At 34.4% G+C, this 27,993-nt stretch overlaps 1 pseudogene; it reads left to right on the top strand.

The window, feature by feature from the left end:
• The first annotated feature begins 8,749 nt into the window (after positions 1 to 8,749).
• Positions 8,750 to 27,993, top strand: part of LOC115874459 — a 76,019-nt pseudogene continuing 56,775 nt past the window's right edge.

A 27,993-nucleotide genomic window follows, 5' to 3' on the forward strand; every position in this document is an offset into this window, starting at 1 on the left:
TAAAAATTTCCCAAATATAGCATTTCAGTCAAATAACTACTACTCAACATGTTTATTTTTTGTCAATAATGACATATATTGACTATTCACATTCTAACTATCTTGAGAACGGTTGCTCGTAGCGATTTTTACCAAGAGACATTTTTTGCGTAGAATTATTAGATTGTTTACCAATTTTCATCCAAAAATCGAAATAAAAATGAAACTTCTACACCCTGTATTTCCAAAACTAAGCACTTTAGGACATATATTTATACGAACTATTTACTTATTTTTATCTGCAGAATATGCTGCCGAAGTTTCCGAAATACAGTTTGGACCACCCTGTATAAAAGATACTTGAATAAAAATGTTAATAAAAATCATTCATTCCAGAAGATTCGGTCAATCAGTTCTCCAGATCGCAAGATTCAGAAAAAAGCTTAATAAATATTGGTACAAATGCACATACGTTTAATTTTTTATGTTCCTAAGGTAATCTTATACCGGTATTGTGGTCATTGTGGTCACATTCATTAGCCTGGCGTTAAAAATCGTTAAAATTTTTCGTATCGCTGGAGATCGCAGTGCTTTGAACCAGGCAAGTCTGAGCTTGGATTCTTTCAACCAAAAACGGCTTTGTCTCGGTGGTTAGCGTGTTTATTAGACCCTAGAAGGTCGTAAACCGCAATTTTCCAAACCGTGTATGTGGCTCGTTTTCGTTTTAAGTGGTTTTTACTTTTGATTTATTTTTTAGCTTTTTCTACTAAAAATTAGGAGAGGAGCTTTGATGTAAAAGCATCTACATCACAGATTATACAGATTATAATCTTTGTTTTTTCTTTATTGTTTTTCGTGGTTCCAATTTTCGGAATCGGGCACTAGTTAGGTGACTAGTTTGCGCACATAGCACGCCCACTTATGGCCTCTAAATTTGTGCACAGCGCCTGACCGGCACAGTTATTAGAGAGATATCGGAAAACCGAATAGCGTCATCCAGTATTTACGCATACCTTATCATGGTTACGATATGCGCGAGTCAATTTTTAACGCAACACCCGCTAATAGACAGTTAAAGCAAGGCACAATACGTATACGTATCTCTTGACACGTAACGCAGAAACTTACGTTACGTCTGCCGTTGTGTTGTCGTGTAAACAAGAGTTAAAGCAAGTATTTTGAAGTACGTAACGCAAATGGTACATTTGTAATTCTAAATTATTTTGTGAAACAATTTATTTAATTTTAAAATTGAAAATGGATATCTATTATTCCACTGATTCCACATTAAATTTATAAAAGTAATATCGAAAAATGAAGAAAATTATAAATGGAAATTATTTTATTACAGAAAGTAGTCCTTACAACTTAAAATGCTCTTCGTAATAAAAAAAAAATATTGGAAAACAGACACAGCTTTATGATTATTTATTAGATTCCATCTTTTAGAATCCTCATATGGATTTTGGCTATAAGAACTAGCATTTAATTAAATAGATTCCAAAATGAGTTTATTATGATGCTTAATATTTTCATACTAATTTATTGTAATAAAATAGGCCCAGTTCTGTGACACTGGCCCCAAAATTTATGAAATAACTTAATTACTAGCCAGTTGTGGAAACGAGTTGTTTGTGAATTTGTACGTTCGGCATCATTCGGGTGAAAATCGAAACTCCTTCGGCTCGATACGTTTGCGTTTTGTACGTACGTAAAGGCACGTAAAAATACGTATCACGTATCCGTAAACGTAAGTGAATTTCTCACTGCGCAAGCGTACATGTCAAACGATACGTTTACGTCTACGTCTTTGGCCGTGCTTTAACTGTCTAATAACGTTACCGCCTGACGTAATTTGCGGATCAATTACACCAAGCGCTGTTTCTAAATAACCTCTGATAACGTTTAAAAATTGCTTAAATGGGCATGTGCGGGTATTTGACAAACGGAGCCGGCTGGCCGCGCCGGCGAGATCTTTTATATTAGGTTATGTTTGAATTGTTTTGAATTATTGCTTTAGTTTTATTAGGTAATTTGATATTTAAGTAGCTGGGATTAGTTTTAATTAAATAAATATGGCCCAAAATATGGATTCCACCTCTTCCAATACTAAAGAACCTATAAAGAGTCTTAGGTTTACAGCAGATGACGACTTAGCCCTTCTAAGAGAATTTGTTGCTTGTTGCCCTAAACCCATTTGCAGACGTTGAACAATAAAGCACTGGAAATAAGCACTTTAGCCCTTTAGTTTTAAAATACCCAGTAAACAAAACAATTTCAAAGTTTTAAATTCAAAGTTAGGTTAAGTTTAAATAGCGGACGCGACGCGAACAGAATTCTTTCCGATCCGATAACTATAAATGAAGAGAGTTAATACCACCTTACGTAAAGGAAATAACACCTGGTCTTATTAACGTCCATGCACGCTATTCGGTTTAGCGATATCTCTCTATTACGCTGTTTATTGTTATTTTACGCGAGTTTATTTTTGCGCACAGGAAATTTGAGTCGTTTGCACATTGTCATAAAAAACAATTTTCGTACCACGAATTAGGGACAAGATTTTTATCTGCATACTTATAGGATACCTAATCTGTGTCTATATCGAGCCGAAAAGAACATGCTTTTTTTTCAACATGTTGTTTTGAAATGAATTTAGTTTCTGACATAATATTGGAACTCTGTGTATGTAGTTTGCATTGTTTGCAATGCAACCTTAGGTTGAAAATCTTAAAATATGGATAAAATGCATTTAGTCTGCTCCTCGTACTTTTTTGTACTTTTGTGCTTAGGGGTAAAAGTTTTTATTGTTAATCTAAGGGTGAAAGTGCTTTACTTTTATGCCTAGCTGTTAAAATGACCTTTTTGTATTGTAAATTACGTCGCAAAAATTAACACATTTGTGACGTATGAAAAAAATCTATACTAATATATATAATCCTTAAGTGACTGACATACTGATTAATCACGATCCTGCTCCGAAATTCGAAACCATTTTTCGAAATTCCAGTTCCAAGAGGGTGAAACCACCCCTCAAACATTACAATATTTTTTATTTAAAAAACGGTCAAGTTTCTGAAAAAACGCTTAAATACGTATATTTTATTTTGTTTTTTTACATATTTTAAGATTTTTTAAAAATGTATACAGGGTGTTTCGAAAAATCTGGTCATTGATTAATCACGATCTTGCTTAAAGCGCTTGACGTAAAAAGCTGATTTTTGGAAAACAGATTGACTTTAGGGGGTAGAGGTTCGATAAGAAGGGATTTTTCGAAACTCGAATTCTAAGGGGGTGAAACTATTCCTCAAATATTAAAATATTTTTTATTTAAAATTCGGAGAAACTCTTAAACACGTATATTTTATTTTGTTGTTTTACATATTTTAAGATTTTTTATAAATTTATACAGGGTGTTTCATAAAATACGACCATTGTGTAGGTAATCACGATTCTGCTTAAACTGCTTGACGTTTAAAGCTGATTTTTGGCAAACGGATTGACTGTGGGGTGTAGAGGTTCGATAAGGAGGGGTTTATCAAATCTCAAATTCCAAGAGGGTGAAAACGCCCCTCAAATATTACAATATTTGTTATTTAAAAAACGGTTAGTCTTTCGGGAAAACGCTTGGACAAGCATAATTTATTTGGTTTTTTTATGTATTTTGAAATTTTTTAAAAAACCATACAGGGTGTTCCAAAAAGTTGGGTAATTTCTTAACCACGATTCTGCTTAAACTGCTTGACGTAAAAAGCTTATTTTTGGCAAACGGATTTTTCGAAAGTCAAATTCTAACGAGATGAAACTACCCCTCAAATATTAGGTACCTATTTAATAAGTTATATAATAATATCGCCATATTGTTTTTTCTCATGCTGACATAAATATGAGAAAATTTTATTCAGTTTGTATGTTAATAGAAATTCTTGCTTTGCTTTATCATCACCATTACAAATGATTAATTCGACGCGAACGAAGTCGCGGGTACACGGTAGTAAATATATAATGAAATACAGTATGTTCTAGTAGGAATAGAGGTCTCTTTTTTAATTTCACAGATATTTCAAAGATTTATCACCATAATATGTTAAATACTTAAAAAACGGTCGGGTTATTCGAAAACACGTGGTGATGGTAATCGGGTATCCTTTTCAACATCGGTCGTTCATTGTTAATTTTTACTCTTATTTCTTTCATCTCGAATCTTGACCCAACAAGCGGTCAAATCAGAACCGACCTCGATTTTGTTTACGTTGCGCAGTATTTCGAAAAATCCCAAAGAAACCACACGTTCAGCATCACAGAATGGACCTGAGAGAAATAAGAAAACGTAGAAGCGTCAATAATATGGATTTTTAGGACATTTCGATATTACTACAATCACTTAGAGACTGAACCTTTTTCATACAGATATTTGCCAATGGATTATCGTCGTCTACTGCAAGTCTACTGCAAAGAATCGCACATTTGACAGGCTGTCGCACTGACACAGAATATGTTCTGTAGCTTCTTCTTCTGATTAACAGGATCTGCACATGATTTCGTCTATTAATCTCCTCAACTTTAAACTCATAGGAAGCTTGAAAATGCCGTGTTGTAGATTGTACATTGCATGGGAGGGAGGAATCAAGGAAAATATTGGTTTTTTCTCTGTCGAAAACCGGAGAAACTTTTTCGAGTGTCTTGTTTTCTTTCGAATGTGTTGCCTGTGAAATTTTACTTCGGTGAGTTTCTTCGAATCGATACCATTCCTGCTCCTACAAATGCCTACAGCACACGACGCCATGGTTTTTAAATAAAAAACTTTTCAAATTATCGATGAAAAACATTTAATTTATGTGTAAATCAGAGGGAAAAATGCGGAAAGGACAAATGACACAAAACTACGACGATATGTTTTTAACCCTGCTTGACTATCAGATAAAATGGCTATTTATTTTCTCCTATAGTTCCTATCTAAGATAAGTTGTACGCATCTTTCGATAGCGTAGATTTCTGCCTATAGGATATTGGGGTAGGTGCTCATTAGTTCGGAGTATTTAGTTCTCGACCCAAATACTCCGATCCCTGTTCTTGCTTTGGTTTTGGAAGCATCAGTATACCAAGTTATGGTATAGTCTTTTAACTGCTGAGCAAACGTCTCTCTTTTCCAATTCTTTTTATTGCCCTTTTAAAACACGTTACATTACAATGCTCGGTTCAAGTCAATCTCCAGCTTTACATGCAGATATAAATGTTTAATTCGATAAGATGTTGAGACAGATGTGACGGTTTTGCAGAACCTCTCTATGCCAACTTATTTCTTTGAGAAGAGGACCATATGGAAGCTGGGCACGTCCCAATATCAACCTACCTGGCCAGGTTTTGTTCGGCGCAGATGAAAGACAGCTTTTCAAGTCGACTCACCTTTCTTTCTTTCAGGTTTGTAGGTACGGCCACGTACGGCCAAAGTATGGCGAACGTCGTGGAACGGAGTGCATCAGTTAGAGTAGGAATGTGCGTTTAGATGAGGAAATATCGATAGATGTATCGATATTTTTTTATTTGTCGATACAGTGGCGTAGCGTGGGTAAGGGGCGCCCGTGGCGGAAAGCCTCTAGGAGAGAGGTTTGCCACCCCTGCAGAATCCGTCTGCCGCCTTTATTACAATTTTTTCTTGCCCCACAGGTACTTGGAGGGTCGCCGCACGGGGCGGCCCGCCCCCTCCGCCCCCGCCTTGCTACGCCGCTGTGTCGATATAACGATGAGAAAAGAAAGTATGACTTTCATTCATTTTTATAGCTTCTGGTATCAGTGAAGGCTAAAATTCCAACTATAAACTTTAATTTTTTCTCGACTGACTAGTGAGAAAGAAAATCTAGGAACCAGTGGGGTAAACCAATAAAACAATTTTATTTATTTACTTATTATGAAGTCTTTTGTTAGATCACAATTTATGGAAAGAAGTGATAAATTATTTAGTCGATGGTTCGACATTGTTGTCCTATATTTATTTTCTACATAGGACATCTTGGAGAAGGAGCGTTCTGCTTCACAGCTAGTGATTGGCAATGTTAAAAAAATCTTTAAAATGGTATAGCAGTTAGGGAGCACGTTAATAAGTTAATAAGCATAAAAACGTCACTGCAAGAGATGTAAGACTCAGACATAGATTGGAGTAAGTACGATTTTAATTGAATGCACTCATTCACTAAATGCTCGTCTACGTCATCGGGATAGTAATCAATAATATGAAGTGCAATTTCCAAATCTATGTTTTCGATATTTTTGTCTTGCAAATCCATTAAAAATTTGAATTTTTTGCTATATGTCTCATAGACTTGTCTCCTTTTATTTAAATCCATAATCAGCTTATCCAACGCAACTTTTAACGTGTCTCTTTAAATCTTTCTGCGCCGTATACTGAGAATTCACCTGTAGACTTATCTGAAAATTTTGGGATAATGCGTCTCTTGTTTATGTAATTGTAGTCTATTATTACACTAGTACTTAATTTTTTAGCTTTTTCGTCGTATTCCTGTAACATTTGATCTGATTGATGTCGTATGTTGCTCACAAAGTCTTTTAAAGAAACAATTAACTTGTTGCCTTCACAAATGTCTAAACCAGGGCTCTGTATTTTTTTATTAACTAAATGAAATCTCTCCAAAACTTCTTCCCAAAAGATAATCAAAATTGCAGTCTCGAGTTTCGCCATTTTATTGAATAAATTTCGTGCCTCTTTCCGGAAATCAACTTTCTCAACCTCATTTTCGCTGAAACTTTTGAAAATTTTCATAATGTCATCATAATTATTTTTAAAGGCTTTGACAGCATCATAGTGGCAAGGCCATCTTGTCTGGCTTAAACTTTTAACCTGAATTTTAATTTTATTTCACGATTCAACAGTTCCCACCTATGGGTCTATTGTTTTTCGCGGGGCCTGGGGGCCCCTTGTAACCTCGGGGCCCTGGGCTGCAGCCCAAACAGCCCGTAGGTAGATCCGGCCCTGCTGTGGAGAGAAAATGGGGAAACACTAGAACACCTCATTACTGTAGTCTGATATCAGAGATGGGGAACTAACCTCTGTAAAATAGTCTCAGATAGTGGCTTTTGTCAAAGCCCTGAAACTGTATTACTGTATGACTCATTACTTTGTTACTTCTTTACTTTTTGGTTGTCGTTGTTAACTGAGTTTACAATTCTTCTCCATTGCGTTCTATTGTTCGCTACTTCCTCCCACTTGTTCTGCATGCTTATTCCCTTTGAGTTTTAGTGGAAAATATCCTTCTACCTTTTTCTTTTTTTGAGTTGTCCACTCGGTTTCCTCTTACCGTCTGCTAGCTCACCGTAAAGAAGAGCTTACGATAGGCGGTTTTCTTGCATCTGACATACGTAACCAGCCCATCTTAAGCGAGATTTGGTAATCATGACTTCAGCGCTCTCTCAGCTAGCTTTTTCAAGGACCGATTCTTAACAGTTGTTTAAGGTGTGTCTGTTGTAACTTGTTTAATGCGTTCGTGTGCCGGCGGTACTCAGGTTTCGCTTCCATATAACATGGTGGGGATTATTTTTGTTTGATACACTGCAAGTTTCTTTTTTATGCTCAAGTGATCATTGTAGAAAACCTTGTCTTATAATTTCCAGAATGCTCTTGAGACGCTGCTAATCCTGTGCTGAATTTCAGAGTCGATATTGGCCTTTACCGAAATACCTGCCGAGGTAATTGAATTCCGCTACATATTCCAATAGTTCTTCTCCGATTTTTATAGCATTGTTATAATTTTCCGGGGGAGTATACATAATTTTAGTTTCATTGATATTCAGCTTAAAGGCCAAAGCCTCGTATGCCCTATGCATGTGTTCAGCATTTCTTGTAATTTCTGTAAAGTGCAACTAGAGCGCAGTCGCGCAGTCGTCAGCGTACATTGATGAATGTGAATGTGTTTTTGCTTTGAGTTACCTAGCAAGATGATTCCTCCTGCTTTGGAATTCGTTGGAAAGCATTTTGTAGAATTTTCTTGGTCTTGGTAAAATTTATCCTTTTTTAATTTAACCTACCGGGAACTTTCAGACCGCACGTTAGCATCATCATCATCATTGGGTTATTCCGTCCACTGCTAAACAAAAGCCTCCCTTAACCCTAGCCATTTCTTTCTATTTTGTGCCACTTGAATCCAGTTTTCAGCCACTCTCTTAATATCATCTGTCCATCGACTGGGAGGTCATCCTCTGCTTCTATAGGCTTATTGTCTTGGGCTCCATTCCACAAGTCTCTTTGTCCACTGTCCATTGGTTATCCTAGCCACATGTCCTGCCCAATTTCATTTAAGATGTAAGACAGACATCACCGCATCTCCTACTCCTGTTCGATTTCGTATGGTATGATTGGGTATTTTATCTCTAAGTGTAACTCCCAACATGGACCTTTCCATTTTTCGTTGCATGACCTGTATTCTATGTATGTTTTTTTTATGTCAAAGTAAGTGTTTCAGCTCCATACGTGAGGACAGGCAAGACACACTGGTTAAAGACCTTTCTTTTTAAACATATTGGAAGATCATATGCTTTAGTTTACCGAATGCCGAACACAACAAACCTATTCTTCGTAGAGTTACAGGTTAGCAGTTACAGGTTTTTTACACATACGCATTAGTCTATTATTTTTAATTCATAAAAATATTAGATTTTTAATGGCAAAAACCTCTCAAAATTTGAAAACGAATCTACTAAGTAACTATTCACGCCAGCTCGCGCAGCTACGCTAGACGCTACGGTCTAAACAAAGCGGTTAGCGCGACCCAAGTTACGATTTTACGTTTTCCTACACCAGTTGCTGTTGCAACGTCGCGAGTAAAAGTCCGGGTGAATTCAATGCTCCGGTAAAACGAACTATCAAACACGTCAACGATACGATATTCGGTCAGTTTCTTCGGTCGCTTTATTTTGTGGTTTTTCGAGGAGAAGAAGACTTCAGTGAAAGATTGTGCGTTCAGTTTTTGTTGTGTTTGATTTCGACAATTTTGTTCAGTTTTTTTGCGTTTTTATTGTTATTTTATCGACGTTGGATACGAAAAGTGCGCTTTGAGGAATGTGAAAAGGGTTTAGACAAGGTCAGTTGATGCAGTTTTGTAATAAATGTAATACAATTAAATATAATACTCATTAGTTCTGTAACTATTAGCATTATTCTGTATAAGAAATATACAGTATTTAGTCGCTATCGTTACATTGATTAAAAAAAAACGGAAAAAATATACCGTGTGATATAAAAAAACAAAATCACAATGGATTTTGAAACTAAAATCAATGATACTTTCTGTTAGCTCGCCCTGATATTTTTTATGAAAAATTGACATTTAAATTTATAAAAAGTGAGCTTTATTTTAGAACGAAATAGAATTCAAGACTACTTTCAGCTAAAAATAATTTAACTGAATATACAGGGTGAGTCTTAAATAAGTGCAAATATTCTCCGGGTTAGTATACCGGGTGCGTCTCAAAAGTGGCTCACCCCTATATTTTTTTAATTTTTTCAGATAAAACAACGAGATTTGGTATGTTAGTATATGACATAAATTAGGATTGATTGACATATTCAAATGTTTTCGGTCACTTCCGGTTTCACCGGAAATGACTACAACTTTTGATTATTAAATGGCACCCGCGGTATTTTTTTACCTCATTCGAAAATGACATATTATATGTCAACTTTTGACATTTTCACATATGGTTTATCAATTTGACTCGAAATACCAAGTGTGTGATATCAAATTATTCGTAAAAAATGCTTTTTCCAAATAGGCTAATGAGCAACCCTCGTTCCATTCGAAAAAATTGAGATATGATTAAAAATACGATTTACGCATCTTTAAGGACAAGATACTAAAAACATTAGACAATCAAATCTATTTTTCCAAGGCTCCTTGATTAAAAACTAGTGTTTTTAACACAGCTATGGCACTCTAGATTGAAATTTAAAATACAATTTGTTTTTGAGCGAATATGTCAAAAGTTGACATATGATATGTCATTCGATTCAGAGTGTCATTTTCTATCGAATAAAGTAAAAAAATACCGAGGGTGCCATTTAAAAATCCAAAATTTTAGTAATTTCCGGTGAAACAGGAAGTGACCGAAAACAATTGAATACGTCAATCAATCCTAATTTATGTCATATACTAACATACCAAATCTCGTTTATTTATCTGAAAAAACAAAAAGGTTATAGAGGTGAGCCGCACTTTTGAGACGCACCCGGTATATATCTCGATAAAAGAAACATATTTTCTCTTTACCGTTTTTCAAATAAGTCCAAAATAACCGAGTTATTTTACTTTGAAAATTTCCAAAAAATGATTTTTTGCTTAAATTTTGAGAACCACTTTCTTGTAAATTTAATCTACTAGCTATGTTGTCATATTATCAAGAAATTATGTTTTTTACCTAAAAACTAAAAAAAAAATCCAAAAAGTTTTGTGGAAAAGTTCAAATTTTCAAATTTATTTTTCCCGAAAAAACCTCATAACCGTGTTTCTGGGGTCAAAATATACTACCCTCAAAATATTTGCACTTCAACCTACCCTCAATTTTGCACTATTTAAGACTCACCCTGTATAGGTATAAGAATGTGTCTCTAAATATATAATGGCATAAAAAAATCAAAGGACAGACATGATAGAAAAAAACGGCGTCCGAGATGGCTTGGAAACGAAAATCGCTGTCATTTTCTAAGAGAAACAATTTTATGGTGAATGTCATCACCGATCGTCATTTCAAAGCCAACTTGACGCCTTTTTTTTCGATCGAATGGTATTTTTCAATCAATAACCTGTTCATTGTTTCTTGTGAAAAATTTAGCCAGAACCCTAACAAAGGAAATAGCCTTACAAGAGCACTCCATTCACAGACAATAGCATGCTATCAACCCTTTTTTCTATTGTTACACGGATTACAGAAAATAATTTTTTGAAACGTGAAATACCTAACTAGTAGAAACTCCAAAAAACAACTTTTTTATTCTTTTTAACGCTTATTCAGTCCAATTGTTCACACTACTACAATACTCATTGTTTCTGTGGTTGATTGTATTTTAAAGCATGACATTAATTGATTCAAGTCGAATTATTGCTTTTGGATTTGTCATCATCAGTTTATCTTAAAATTATTGATAACCACAGCCGTTCAATTTGTATTACTCATAAAACGATGCCAGCACTGGGTCATTGATTTGCATTAAAAATTGCTAGTTTTTTTTAGTTACTTCAGTATGACTAATATTAATCCACATTAGATACAAGTTTCTGACTAATTTTTTGGGCCATCAGAGATTAAAGCTTTCTCTACGCATAAATTTTTACCTGTCAAACTTACCTGTTCATTCTAAACGTATATTAAGTAAAACCTTGTAGAGATGGGTACTGGATCTTTTCTGGGTTTCTTGTAAATTTAATATACTAACCTATGTTATCATGTTATGAAGATATTATGTTTTTCATTTTTTTTTTCAAAAAATTCCAAATTTTCGAAATCTTCAACCTCTTAGAAATGTTACTGGGGTCGAAATATACTACCCCTAAAATATTTGCAATTATTATTTAGGGCTCATCCTGTATACCAAGTGCCTCTCAAAAGTGGCTCACCCCTATAACTTTTTTATTTTTTCAGATAAAAAAACGAGATTTGGTATGTTAGTATATGACATAAATTAGGATTGATTGACGTATTCAATTAGTTTCGGTTACCTCCTGTTTCACCGGAAATGACTACAGCTTTTGATTTTTAAATGGCACCCTCGGTATTTTTTTTATTTTATTCGATAGAAAATGATACTCTGAATAGAATGACATATCATATGTCAACTTTTGACATTTTCGCATATGGTTTATTTGAAATTGCAACATGCGGTTCGTAACGACAATTTGACTCGAAATACCAAGTGTGTGGTGTCAAATTATTCGTAAAAAAGCTTTTTTAAAATATGCTAATGAGCCACCCTCGTTCCATTTGAAAAAATTGAGATATAATGAAAAATACGGTTTGGGCATCTTTTAACCGGCCAGGACAAGACACTAAAAACATTAGACGATCAAATCTATTTTTCCAAGGCTCCTTGAATAAAAATTAGTATTTTTAACATAGCCATGGCACTCTAGATTGAAATTTAATATACAATTTGTTTTTGAGAGAATATGTCAAAAGTTGACATATGATATGTCTTTCTATTCAGAGTGTCATTTTCTATCGAATAAAGTGGAAAAATACCGAGGGTGCCATTTAAAAATCAAAAGTTGTAGTCATTTCCAGTAAAACAGGAAGTGACCGGAAACAGTTGAATACGTCAATCAATCCTAATTTATGTCATATACTAACATACCAAATCTCGTTTTTTTATCCAAAAAAACAAAAAAGTTATAGGGGTGAGCCACTTTTGAGACGCACCCGGTATAGGCAGGGCGTTACAGCAAAATATGATTATTATTTCCATTATAAAACCGTCTCAAATTGTTTATTATTTTAATGATTATAACTGTTAGAAATGCCAGACAAAATTATCCTAACTAGCATATGCTCATTTGACTCGTCTCTCTATGAAACTAATTATCCGCTTCCTAATAAAAATAACGGTACTTATCGTTTGAAATTATTCTGTGGAGAAATTTTAGTGCAACAGTACTTCATTGTGTTAGATTCAAATCAATCAACCAGTTTTTTTATCCAGTCTCTAGAATGACTTGGAGATTTTTTTTCAATACGATTGAACATCATTTTCTTTGATTTAAAACTGGTTGTAGGTAGAGTATATGTGTTTTTTTTTAATTTAGTCTTTTAGTAACAGTCGTTGCATACAGGGAGTTTGTATATGAGTTCAGTAGCCTTTTTGCACAAAGTCTTACAAACTAAATACAGCCAGCAATAAAGTAGGTCTGAAAATGAATTTAGCAAAAACTAAAGTAATGTATAACTAGTAGACAGAAGAAACATTCTAATAATTAACACCAAACTGGAAATAGTAGAAAATATATATATCTGGGACAACTAATACACAGCTCGGGATCTCTACTACCAGAAATCACCAGAAGAATTATGTTAGCATGGAGTACTTATGGAAGAAACAATATATAAATAATATTCAAATCTAGAATTCCACTTTATCTAAAGAAAAAAACATTCGACCAATGTGTACTTCTATATAGGAAAAATATACATAGAGTTGTATAATCTTATGCATCATTATCATTGTAATGTAAAACTAACTTCAATATAACATGCATTAAGCATTCTCTACCCTGATCAATTACCAACTATTTCCATTTATTGCTGAGCAAGAACCAGTCGGTATCTGTCGTCGCCATACTCATTATACAAAAAAAGGAACGAATTGAATGAGAAGCGCATTTGCTTTGGAAATCTGCGTCTGTAACTTTTTTATTTATTTAAATGCGTTTAATCGACGTTTATTTGTTTTTTATCCTTGTATATCCTGTTTTTTAAATGGCCCCAGAGAAAGAAACCATTTGGCGAAATATCAGGAGACCTTGCTGGCCAATTCACTGTATAATTTAGGCCAATAACGTTTCCGTTAAAACTATTGTCTAAATATTCCCGAACAGCCAGGGTACTATGTGCCGGGCAGCCATCCATTTGGTACCACACTTCCTGATTTTCCCTAGAGGCATCATGTAAAACAGGTAAAATATGATTTTCGAGTAGTTCCAAATAATATACTGCATTTAAATTTCGCGTAAGAAATAATGGCCCAATAATATTGTGTCCGAATATCCCTGCCCAAACATTTACTTTCTATGGATATTGCGTCCTCGTTTCGACAAACCTGTGTTGGTTTTCTTTGTTCCAATATCGATAATTTTGAACATTGGGTTCATTATTTAAGGTAAACGTGCATTCGTCAGTGAAGCATATGTTTTTTAAAAATTCCCTATCCGTGTTTGCTCTTTCCATTATATCAAAACAAAACGCATGCCGCCGTATTTCATCCCCATCTCGTAGCTCTTGGTGCTTTTCATATTCGAAGGAATAGTATTTATGTGGTTTCAAAATTCGAAACGCTGTAGTGTGATCTATTCCTATTTTATCCTCAAGTTTCCTTGTGCTGATCTTTCCATCGTTCTCTTCCACGCACAATAAAACTTCCAAGTCCGTATCATTTCTTGCATCTTCTCTTTGATACTGCCTTGCTTCACATCTGCAGTTATTTATTGGGGTACCTTTGGTCTCAAATCTCTGGATATTCCTTGCGATTGTAGATTTTCCAGGTATCGGTCTATTCGGATACAGTGCAGCAAACATGTCCGACACCTTTTGATAACTATTTCCTTGATAATACCATTTAATCATCAATACTTTTTCTTCAGTAGTGTAATTCATGGATAATATTATCGATGTAGGTATGAGTTTTTAATAATAATAATAAAGCACTAAACCTTGATAATAACCTTTGATAGTAACCTTGATAGTAACCTTGATTAAACCTTTTAATAATAATAATAAAGCACTTTTACCTTGACTGGTGCTCATCAGTAAATACAGGGCCATAGGAAAGGAGAAATATTTAAAAAGAAATCGGCGATAACTCGTAAACGGGCTAATCAAAAACATCTAAAGTTATTCTTTTGAATGTGGGTTTTAGTGCTCTTCAATAAACCTAAATAGAATTATTCTCTAAAATAATTAGGGAAGCCAATAATTGACCCCATTAAAATTTACATGGGATTTCCTATGTCCCGCTCGACGATGCAATACCCGGTATATATTTAGGTCATAAAATCAAGCTGGGTAAGGAGAACCAAAATAACGCAGGATCCATTTGGCATGGGTAGCATTTGGAAATATGAGTGATATTTTCAAGGATAAAAACGTGCCCATCAACCTAAAGAAAAAGGCTTACGACAGCTGCATTCTACCTGTGCTTACGTATGGCTTAGAGACTATGGCAATTACCCGAAAAACAACAGAACAACTACGAGTAGCACAAAGAGACATGGAAAGAATCATGTTCGGAGTCACCATTAGGGAAAAAATACGGAACACCCACATATGTCAAAAAACAAAATTAATAGATGTAGTTAAAAGAGTGGCAATGGATAGGACATGTGGCAAGACAGGATACAGACCGATGGCCCCAAAAAGTCCTCCTATGGAGACCTAGGGGAACAACAAGAAGTGTGGGTCGACCAAAAAAGTCATGGTTGATGACGTCAGGGCAGTGGCGGGAAGACAATGGATAAGATTGGCTAGAGATCACGAAGCATGGAAAAACCTTGAAGAGGCCTATATCCAACATTGGATGAAACCAGGCTGAGAAAGAAGAAGAAGAAGAAAAGTATTATTCGGTAATCCTGAAACATCTTGTGTTATTACATTCGATAGTTTAAGTAGGTATATAAAATTTCTATTACCTACGATCTCAAAAAATACAGAGCGATCAACAATGATTAAAAATATTTTTTTTTTTATAATTGTAGTACTCTTAAAACATACGTTTCAGTACTAAATTCACACTTGTAGGTAATTAAACTTAGTACAGTTTCTTCAACTTTACACATACCTATCCTCTCAATAAACGATAGCGAGTACCAAGAAAACAATGATTTCATTGACGCCGTTCAACCATACGTGATTTAATAGCCCTGCGGCCACACTTAACACCATAAAACCTAATACGGTTTAAGTGTTTACATTCGAAACACATAATTGATTATTCCGGCCTAATAGACATCCTAAAAGAGTATAAAGATTCAAATTATATAATTAAAAAAACATACGCCAACGTGCCACAATCCAATCTTTGATTTTATTACCGTATGCTTTGAATAATTAATAATTTTTAAGATTTTGTTGGTCAAACATCAACAAAATATTCCTTATGTTTGGACTAAATTTTTTCGAAAATATAGACATAATTTAAAATTCCGTTACAATACGGAAATAGATTGAAGTTTTGTGATTACAGTGATGTATAATTTTTATGGTTTTGTAACAAATTGCTCGCTATTTTATGGCAAATGCTGAAGCTCTGCAAACCTTAATCAAGCCTTAATTAGAGCACGTGTGTTTGGAATTTTGGGTGTGGCTTAACACGACAGGATCGGGCTAAGCCTTAGGCAGATTTCTGAAATATATTATATATTTCCTTCGGCCACACACCCGCCTTACCCGACCCCTGAGAGCGACCCGCAAGTACAGCATAATAGACTCTGGAAGAAAAAATAGGTGGAGCTCGATGGGGGATTAATATGGCTGACTTAAATTCCGGGGGGTTCATCATTACATTATAATTTTATTTAAAACGTGTCAAAAGATAATTTAAGGTAGATTCCACATTTTTTTGGTTTTGTTTTACGTTGTCAGTTAATGTTGTTAGTTATTAAAATTGTTATAAAAATACAATTTTTTATAAAATAAATAAGTTATAATAATGATTTAATAACAATTACCTTAATATTTTTATTCACAGAGCATATGAAATTAATATGTCCTATAGTAGATTTAAATAACTATTAATGTTGTTGATTTGTGTTATTAAACTGGCCGTTGATTTTGTAATCTAACGATCAATTACATCATCAGTTTGACTTACAGATGCTTTCATAAGGCTTTAATGACTTAAGATAGCTTAAATATAAACATGACTTAAACCAGTTTTAGTTTCAGCAGGATATGTAAATTCTGTCGAGTATGAATAAATAGTAAACTGTAATAATTCTACTCTGAAGGGGAAATAGAATAGAAAAACAATATGAAAATGATAATATTGTATAAAATTTTGATTTACATGTTCTTCCGCTTTAGTTTCAAAATGTTTTTCTTCTACGCATTATATTCCTACCGTTTAATAGATTCAATTTTTAAAATAGCACGTATTGTTTAGGCAGTAAGCTTATGAATATGTTAATAATGTTTTTCGAATACATAATGTGGCTAGGTAACGTTAAATTTAGGTAGTACTGCGAGGCCAATATCAAGACAATTTTATATAACACTAAGGTTCTAATTAATGAAGTGCCAAATGAGTAAGTATGTTAATACTAAAAAGATTCATGAGCAACGTTCCAAGTTTAGATGCCTATTAGGCCTCCAATTCCCTATTAGATGACCCACTACTACAGCTTTGACAGTCTTCTTGTCTTTGCTTATGAGATCTGCTCTAAATTTTAGAAAGGATTTCACCTGCTTTTGACCTGGCAAATATTTCTACCATTTTTAAATAATATATTTTGCAACTATATAGTGCGAAAAGTTGTCGATTGCTCACGAGAGCGACGTTGTAGCTCGCTTTGCCCGTACGCTCATTTGCTCGAGTGGGCAATCGACAACTTCGCACGAGTTGCACATACTATTTTTTATTACGTTGCTTTTTAATATGCCTCTTTTGTTATATTTCATCATGTAAACAAAACAGACTTATCAAAAAGCAAAAAACACTTTAAAAATCTCGTGACAAAAAAAACAACTTTTGGAACACCCCATAGATGAATGCCAGAAAGCGACATTAAACACTTTTTTTTTAAATTTATGTCTTCATAACGGTGTTTAATAATTTGTTTACATGATGAAATATAACAAAAGAGACATATTAAAAAGCAACGTAATAAAATAAACAAAAAATAATTTAAATGTCAACCTCACTTCTTTAATATTGACACTTCGAGACTGTCTTTTTGCTTGTCAATTTGCATGTGCCAATGAAAATTTGGGTGCGAGAAGTTTACTTGTCGCACTCAAATCGACATTAAATTTGCTCAGAACTAGTGTGGTAATTGTGAAGTGGGCAATAAGCATCTTTTGGACCCCAAAAGAAAGCGAAAAAATACTACTTTCCCCTCATTAGTAATAAAAATTTAATCACACACTGTTTTGTGGCTATTTTCATATTTGCATTTAAAGCACCGCAGTAGGGTTCTTGCCTTTATTTTGATCTGCCTTTTATAAATCTTATCAAAATGCAAAATATTTGGAATTGCATAGAAACTTTGATGCCTTTTTCATCTTTATTTTTGTCAATAGCAATTGCTAAGACCAAATTTCAAGGTTTGGTTTACAATTGTCTTAATATTTTCTTACTACAGAATACTAGACAGAGAAAAATCAAAGATTTTCCTTGATTTAAGTAAGAACAATCTTCGGTTTATCACGGGGTTTCTACCAGGACGCTGTCTCATCAACGAATACGTCGCTAAGAACCCAACTAGCATTTATAGTGGCTGCTAACGTAACTGCGACCAAAATGGGGAAAGATTTTGAGTAGCCGGGTAGTGTCTTGGGTAGTTTTTGCCACTATAAGAGTTACTATGATGTGTTACTATAAAGTAGCCTACTGGTGAATGCGACTTATCCGGTACGAAGCTGCCTAGTCGCGGGTTCGTGGCAGCCAAGTGTTATCCACCGACATCGACATGTGGAACTTTCGTTAAACTGTTGAACTTTATTCGCAGCGACCTCTTCAAGCAATTTCACCTTTCATAAAAATAAATGTCATGATGGAAGATAATTATGGAAGCCATTATTATTTTTTCGTTATTTACCGCGCGATTTTAACGCCTTTTTTAGGTAAATTCCAGAACGCCAATCAACTTTACTGAATAAAATATAGATTTATATAACAAAATTTTCGAGCGCCTCTCAAAATATTTCAAATTATTATATTATTTGCAATATAAACTCATGTAGTAATTAAAAAATAATAATAATTGGCTTGAAATCGAGTCAAACTTTAAAATATTAGTCCACCGTCAGAAATAACAAAAGAACTAGCTTTAATCTATATAGGTATATTTAGCTTAAAAACGCATAATGTTTGAGCCATTTGGCTGTTCGTCTAAAAATTCATGAAAAAAATATGGCCGTTTAATCCGAAAAATACTTTATAGTTCCATATGCTTCCACAAAGTACCGGGAACAATAACATATTAGGCCAACCCTACCCGTTTGGACCTTTAAAATCTTCGGATTGATAAAGTGACAATTGTAGCTACCCAAAGGCGACTTTATAGGAACAATAACTTTTTTGGAACTACATGGTCAACGATTCTTTGGAATCATAAAGTGATTTTTTCCAAGAAAGTTCCCTGCGCCACCAAATTGCCACTTAACTGGAGCGTTATACTACACCGATCGCATCGGTGGCGACTATACATTCCATTGGTTCCACTCTAACGTTCCGCCTTGTCCTTTGAAGTCATTTTTTACTTATTGTGCATTTTCTATTATTAGTGTTTCTATATTATTCAGAGCTACATGAGATATAGAGTGCCCACTCTAACTCAATGCCAACTCTAACTCTGAAACTGTTCTCAAATTAGTTCTCCTCTGAGATTCAGTTTCAGATGAACTAAAACTAACACTACACTCATCTACAGAAACAGCTTCAAAAATGTCTCAGTCGCTACCTGATTTATAATGTTCATCAGTAGGATTATAGAAAGATGTAGTTTTTGTTTCTGATGTTGATGCATCGGCTCGCAGTGATTCCTTTTGTTTAATTCTTCGGTAAAAGTAGTAGAATATCTAAATTACTTTTTATTCACCTTAGGCATTTTACAAAATTTTAATAACGCTGAAAAGCAAGTAAAAGAAAACACTAAAACAGAGCAGCACACGATGCAATCTGCGGCAATTATATTTATTAGGGTATATTAAGTTACGGTCACTATAAAGTAGCCGTTTTTGACCCCCGTGAGATTTTAGTGGCAATGGATGAGCGATGGCTACTTGATAGTGACCTAGGAAGGTAGCAGTAGCCATTTTGCTACTTTCAATGCTACTATAAATTAGAAGTAACTAGGTGTCGTGGCCGCGACTACCCCGTAACTTAAAGTGTTACTATAAAGTAACAAAAGCTTAATGGAGGCATTATGGTAGCACTTTGAAAAGTTACTATAAAGTTTTTGGGCTTTTATGGCGACTTGCAATCGGGGTGTTTATTTTCCAATTTTATGGTAGGTAGGCAGTAACCGGTCACTCTCGAAATATACTTCAAAGTGACTATTCCTTATAGAGTAGCATTTTAAGAGGCAGAGTGGGCCTAGGAACTATACTTTAGGGGCAGTGACATTTTAAAAAGGACTGGGAACTATATTTGCTAGATGGGAAATAACAACAAATGCAGATTCTTTGAGGAAGCACCAAAACACCAAATACCTCATCATTGAGTGCTACGAGACAACCATTCGTGCCATCAATTTTCATACAACTGATATCGGAGATGGGGAACTAACCTCTGTAAAACCGTCTCAGATACTGGCTTTTGTCAAAGCCCTGAGACTGTATGATGAATTATAACTCAAACACTCGACGTTCTAAAAATGGTGCAGGTACTCTGATAATTTTACTTAATAATTCTGGCGCTCGGAATGTTATAAGCGAAAACAACGAGATATAGTTGACGGTTAATTTAAACAAAATCCATGCGAGATAGGTCTAAAAATAACGAATGATCGGATTTAGTGTCAAATGTCATGTCGAGTATTCGGTCATTAAGCAATTGTCTATTTATAAACCGCGTGTGGCTATCGTTTACCACATTAGAGAGAATATAAAACAGGTTTCAATAGAAGCATTAACATAATAATGCTACTGTGTTGCTTGTTTGTTTCGATGTATTTGTATATAACGCACAAACACATAAAGAATGGATTCGTATAAATACTGTATACGATTCATTTCTATTTTTGTCGCTTTACATTCAAGTTTAATGAAAATTGTCCATTAACTTTTGACTATACAATGTTGTTTAATAAGATTTAAACAACAAAAAAGCAACTAGCAGAAAATAGTTATTTTTATCGTCGTGTATAAAACAATATATTTTTCCATAGTAAGTTACGTTTTAAAAAATATTCAGAAATTATTATTTCAAGGAATTTATTACAAATAGAAAAAATATTGTGCTGGGTTGGCGTTGGTTTCTATGTAATTTGACAAATAAATAAAGCTGTCTCTTTTATTGTCAGTTTTGGGTCAATATTTTTTGATTCTCTTTCGTGTCGATTGCTGATTGAATTGGAGCCAGAAATGGCTCAAAACGGAATAAGTAAATTACCAACAGATATTCAGGCTGAGGCGACTAACGCCACATCCAAACTACTTCCATTTAAATCCCGAATAACTTATAAAAAGGAATATAAAGATTTTTAAAAATGGAAGCAATTAAAGAACGTGCGAGAAGAAATACAGTTTTTAACCTATCCTCGCTGTTAAAATATCATTTAATCTACCCTTGCGGTTAAAGTACTATTTTATCTACTATTTTTTATAGATATCAGGCAATTTTAACAGTTGCTATGGAAACAATAATATATAATAGTTTACTACCATGGTACAAAGAAAACAAGGTATGATCGATAGCGGCTCCAATTTCGTTAAGTTTGCGCATACCACCTGTGACGTCATACGCCATACAAAAAAATATCCATATTGTTCAATTGCCACTAATCTTTGAATAAGAAGACTAAGGAAGGAGCATAATGCTATCCATGTATTCATGCATGGTGGGCGGAAAAGCCACCATAAAAGCTCTCTAGGGTGGGGATCCTTGACAGTTCTGTTTGACGATTCATTTGACACATTTGAATTTGATTTGAAATTTTGTGGATTTGTCAGTCTTTACGGAGCTTATTTTATGTTATTTATTATTTATTCTACTACAGATAGTTGTATAAAGGTAGTAAATCTAGATGGAAATTGTGGCAGAACTTAAATTAACAGTGACACTATCGCGATTTATCGAAAAAGACTCTAAAATAGTTGGTTGTGTAGCGTGCGGTAGATCTCGGCAGAAATTGAGTGAAATAATGGAACAACTTTTCGCTAGTAAGTGACTATATAATATACATACGTGTAGTAAACCGATCATTTATGAAATTCACTTATATTAACTAAATTATATATTTTTCTTGCATTTTAGCTTTTATTTATTACTTGTCAAAGATTAGATGTCAAAGAATTTAGATACGTTAATTTGACTTACCTGCTTCAGTAGCGTATCGGATGTTTGTGTTAATAAATACTTATTATAAATTATATATTTTTATAACAATTTTAATAACTACCAACATTTATTCACAACGTAAAATAAAACAACAAATTATTGAGTCTACCCCACGTCTACCCTACATCATAGTTTTACATTTTTTAAATAAAATTAGAACGACACTGATAAACCGGAATTTAAGTCGGCCATATTTGAGGCCCATCGCGGTGTACCTAAGATTTTTGATATGCTCCTTCCTTAGTCTTCTTATTCAAAGCCACTAATAAAAAAAGACCTAAAATAGGGAAGAATTAGGACATAACCCCAAAAGTTATGTCAAATCATCGAACTTGACATTTGAAAAATTATTTTCACATTTTGACACAATCAAATTTCACAGATGACACAATCTGTTTGACAATTTGAAATTGGCGCGCAGAGCTTGCCGACCAATGGTGCCGTTTATGACCTGTGACGTAGTGACCAACCTGCGCAATATCATACCTTGTATTCTTTGTATCATGGTTTACTACTAACGTCGACATTCGTTAAAATTTAAGGTAGACTTAATAAGCAAAGACAAAAACACTAACAGGACATTGCATGCTCAATCGGCATTTAAATTTGATGAAATTAACAGACGAAATCATGTACAGATTTGGTGAATCATTATAAGAAACGGCAGAGCACGTTCTATATGCCATATGTCAGTTCGATAGCTTGGTAAATGTGAGGTTCTTTGTTGGTGATGAGCAAGACTATTCTTTGTCTTGCGGTCTTAGACTTGGTATTGCACAAAAAGTAGAACCATGACTATTGTTTGACCTGCAAAACCAAGACTAAACAAAGACATATGGATTCTTGTATGTTTTTTCACGTTTATATGATACAAGGCATTACTTCATCATCATCATTTTAGCTTATTCGACCATTTCCTATTATGGTGTAGCCTCCCTCACATACACACACTGGAAAGGTCTAGGGATATTACAATTTTATCCAGCCATCGTCAGTAATTTTATTATTTGCATTTCTGATATAATAGAATTAAAATAAACAAATAGTTTACAGGACGTATTGGAAATAGAAATGCGAAATTTACCGAGTTTTTCAAATTTACCTTGATTTTTATTGAAGTCAAAAAATACACACATTTTTTTTTTATTCTAAACTGTGAATTAAAAAAAAAGATAAAACCAATTTTACTTAATAAAGGGTATAGCCTCCTCTACTGTTCATTACAGCCCTACATCGTCTCTCCATGCTCCTGATCAGGTTGTCGATCTCTTCTTGAGGTACAGCCTGCCACGATGCATTCACGGCCCGAACCAGATCCCTACGAGTTTCACGAGGCATACCCATTCTCAAAATTCTTCTTTGGAGCGAGTCCCATACGTGCTCGATGGGGTTGAGGTCAGGAGATTGTGCCGGCCAGGGTAAGATGTTTAATTGATGAGCATTGATAAACTCACTTACCACTCTGGCTGTATGAGGCCGTGCATTGTGATGCATGAAAATAAAGTTTCTCCCAAAATCATTGGCATATGGTAACACGACAGGCTCAAGAATTAAATCACGATATTTGATTTCTGTTAGAAACCTTTCAAGAAAAACGAGATCGGTTTTTCGGCCTAACTGGACTCCTCCCCAGACCATAACTGTTCCACCTTGATAAGGGTGCATTTCCTGAACATGATCCAACCGAATAAGATTTCCCGGTTCTCTCCATACCCTAAGCCTTCTCGAATCCGGATGAATTCCAAAGCGTGACTCATCCGTGAAGAGAACATTGGCCCATTGTTCATTCGACCACTGAACATGATCTTCAGCCCACAAATATCGTACCTCTCGATTTCCTCTCGTCCAGGGTTGATCTCTCCAGGGGCGTCTGCTTCTTAAGTTGACCTATCTTAATCTATTGCGAACAGTGTCAGGACTAACGGTTACATTATGTGTTTCATGGAGAATTAAACTAAGCTCTGGTGCTGTAAGAGTCGGTCGGCGTCGAGCATTTAATTGTAAAAAATGATCTTGCTGAGGGGTAGTAATGCGATGTCGCCCTGTGTGCCTTTCAACAACATCACCACTTTCACGGTAGCGTGCACTTAATCGCGATATTACACTTTGCGTTGCATTTAATGCTCTAGCTACGTCGATTTGGCGCATTCCAGCTTCGAGCATACCCATGGCCCTTAGCATTTCGTCTCTGTTAAGATGTCTACGCCCCATAATGTCGTTTAATACTAAACAGAGTTATTTGAATGAATTCTGGCCAGTTATCATAAAAACATAGCCAGTACAGGTTAAATTCGAACAATTGATGCTAGGTGCTTTTTATACATTTGACAAAAAATGCACAAACACTTCTGCAAATATCCCAAATTTAGAAATAACTAGTGTGACTACTTCGTTTCAATCGAAGTAATAAGAATCGGTCTACAAATATGTGGTTGTTTATTCAAAACATTTATTTTTAACTTTAATAAAATGATATCCCTAGATTTTTCCGGTGTGTGTATTTAGATACTCTCTTTGCAGTTGGACCCATTGTCTATTCTTGACTATGCTGGCCGAAGTTATCCCTGCTAATTTTCTAATATCATGGTCCCATCTCAGGTTTGGTCTTCCTGTAGGTCTCTTGATTCCTCGTGGGTACCATGCTGTCATTTTTGTGATCCATCTGTTGTCCGTCTTGCCAGGTGTGCCTTCTGCCCATTGCCACTTGAGGGATTTGATCCTGTGGATGACATCTATTACCTACTGGATATTTTGTCGTATTCACTATATTCTTTTGCGATTCCTCTTGGTTATTCCCAGCATATTTCGTTCCATTGAGCGTTGTGCGACCTGCAGTTTCCTTTCAGCAAGACCAAGACTACTTATTAAGCTTCAAGACAAAGACCAAGGAAGTCTTGGTCTTGGTTTTGCATTTGCTTATTACTAACATCTATATAGATGCACGTACTATTCAATTTATTTATTCCAGGTCGAAATAGATTTGTTTTTCTTATTTCCACTATCGATTCCCTCATTACAATTTTAAAGTCATTAAAGCATATTTTATAGCCTGTGTCCCATGAATGTTGATAAATCTTAATATCTCTGTGAAAATATCACATTTTACTATTTTTAAAAGTTACACTGACACTTTTAAATAAAAAGAATTCCAACATACTTTATCTACATTTTTGTTTCTTTATAATAGCAAAACTCCCTTTTATAAATCCAAAATAAAAACGGGAAATAATAATTTTTCCCAGACAGAAATAGAAGAGCGCTTCCTAATGGCCACAGTATTGACAGAAGCCTGAATCAATATTGATACAACAAGCATTTAAAAATTACTTCCTCTTTTCTATAAATAGATATAGTTTTTCTAGGTTATTTGTTATTGTTTCTGTTTGAAGTTATTAATTACACTATCGTTGTTTTTACAGCTTTTAAACACAGTATTTCTACGTTCTATGATCAATTGTGCTTTGGATCAGGAAAGCGAGAATTATTGAATTTTTTGAATTGTCAAAGCAAAAGAGTTCACTTGATCATACAACTTTTGACTGTTATATGGAATATGGAATGATGATGAAATAATAATAATAATATTTTTGAATATTTTATTAGACAGTGTTTGGACATAAATACCGTAAAAAAAATGCCTTTATTGTCAAAAAATTTTACAATTTGTAGACATAGGTAAAGTAGACAAACAAAAGAGAATACAAAACAAGTATACAATTTACATTGTCAGTCTTATTGTTTAAAATAAACATTTATAAATGTTTACAAAGTCAAAGAATAAAAAAATAAAAATAAGATTCAAAAATATTTAGGACGTTTATAGTAAATATAGCAATAGCAAACATTAGACCAGTGTTTACAAGATCAAATTCGATTATCAAAATATAAGTCATTTACGGCGTAGAAAGCCTTTTCTAGTAAATAAGATTTCAATGCCTTGCGAAATGAAGAAAATGATGTTATGAATTTGATTTCAAATGACAGGTGTAGTGATGTTAATATTTCAGAAATTTTTGATTGTTGCAGAGGAAATTTCTGAAACTCTCGTAAACTTTCGGAAATTTATGAAATATTAGAAAATTTTACAATTTTACATATTTTTTGTCGATACAGTAAAGGAATAAATTAGATAGACATTTGATAGCAACATGTAAGTGGAAAAAAAAAACAATAAACATAATATTAGTTGTTATATTTTTAATAAACAATACATAACTCATAAAAATCATAAACATAACCCATAACAAAAATAATTTGGTAACATTTGTATTTTGTGCATAAACCACGAACTATGACTATGAATTTAAAAAAAAACAAAAAAGCACGAAATATAAATTTAAAAAACGTAAAACACAAATAACTTAATTATTCTATTCCGGAATATCAGGCGCCGAGCTGGTCCCATCTTCATAGGGTATTATAGTAGTGGTAGTACTGTCTTCGTCAGTTTCTATTTCCAAATCAGATATATCTGATGTATCATCTGGTTCTGATTCTGAAGGATGGACCTCTACCTCCACGAGTTCTAGTGGTTCTGGAGGAGTTTCATGTTGTTGAATATCATGCTCCATATCCACTTTTTGTTTTTGTAGTAATAATTTATTTTACCGGCTTTTTGTGCAGTTAAGCGATTCCTTTTTTTAGTATGGATAAAACTGTAAGTACAGAAATTTCTCTCTGTGGCTGCAGATGACGTTGGTAAAGACAGCAGAGCAACAGCTAAATATTTCAACCGAGATTTCAACTGCGTATTTTTACACATTGCTTGCCACCAACTTAGACAGTCTACATTTTTAACTGACATCCAAACGTAGTCGAGAGCCCATAAACCCGATTTAGCGCAATAATTTATTTATAATATAATCTGTAAAAATGGCTTATTATTGACAAACTGAGGATGATTGTTGGTGATATTGTTGATAAATTCCATAGCGGCTATGTGTTCTTCATTGTTAAGGTGCTCTCCCAGGAAACAGGGGTCCAAGAGATTCGCGGCAAAATGCATTGGTTCAAGAGCCATAGGTTTTATATTTTGTAAGGCGGAGAAGCATTCTTTTTCTTCTGACTTAAGAATCAGCATACTTGATACACTTTCGTTAAATTTTTGCTCAATGTCTTGAATTTTGAAAAGAAATTTCTTGCAAAATTCGGATTTTTGCGAATATTCGCGATTTTGGGACCGAATATTTCGGAAATTTCTGAAATTTCCTGCAAAATTCGAATGGAAATATTCGCTACCAACATCACTAGACAGGTGATTGTGTATTTTTTTCGAGTTGTATAATATTGAACTTTTAACTAACTCTGAGCGTGGGGTAGGTAAATAAAGATCTTGCACCGCGTTACTGAGTGGATAAGTGTGAGATTGCCTTTCTTGAGAAGCTGATACATGCTTACGTATTAGGCAAACAGATTCGAATATAAATAAGGAAGGAAGAGTTAATATTTTTAATTTTTTAAAAAAGTCCTGGTAATGAATCTTGCTGTTTAGTCCCAGTGAATATCGAACAGCTCTCTTTTGGAGCTTGAAAATGCGGTCAAATTGAGTAGCACAACACGTACCCCAGAATGGAAGGGCATATTTGAGGTGCGACTCAAAAAGTGCATAATAAACAGTTATAGCCACTGACAAGTTAAGCTCCTTAGAAACAGATCTTAATGCAAAACAGGCAGAGCTTAATTTTTGACAAAGCGTCGAAATGTATGATCGAAAAAAACCGGCGTCCAGTTGGCTGAGAAATGACGATCCATAACATTTCCCATATAAATTTACTTATAAAATGACAGCGATCTTCATTTCATAGCCATCGCTGACGCCGTTTTTTTTCCGATCATAGGGTATAAAAATATATTCTCTTGGTATGGACAGACTATATAAACATTCCTTACAAGAAGAATGGGCCTGAACAAAGCAATATTTTTCTATTTCAAATAACCCCATATTCTAGATTGCTTTTTCTTTATAACTTTCTTATGTTTCTTTCTTTTTATATAAGAACAAAGGGTAAAGCTGCACCGTATTTATA

This window comes from Sitophilus oryzae, unplaced genomic scaffold, assembly GCF_002938485.1.
Source record: "Sitophilus oryzae breed Bouriz unplaced genomic scaffold, Soryzae_2.0 scaffold_1297_pilon_pilon, whole genome shotgun sequence".
Lineage (NCBI taxonomy): Eukaryota > Metazoa > Arthropoda > Insecta > Coleoptera > Curculionidae > Sitophilus > Sitophilus oryzae.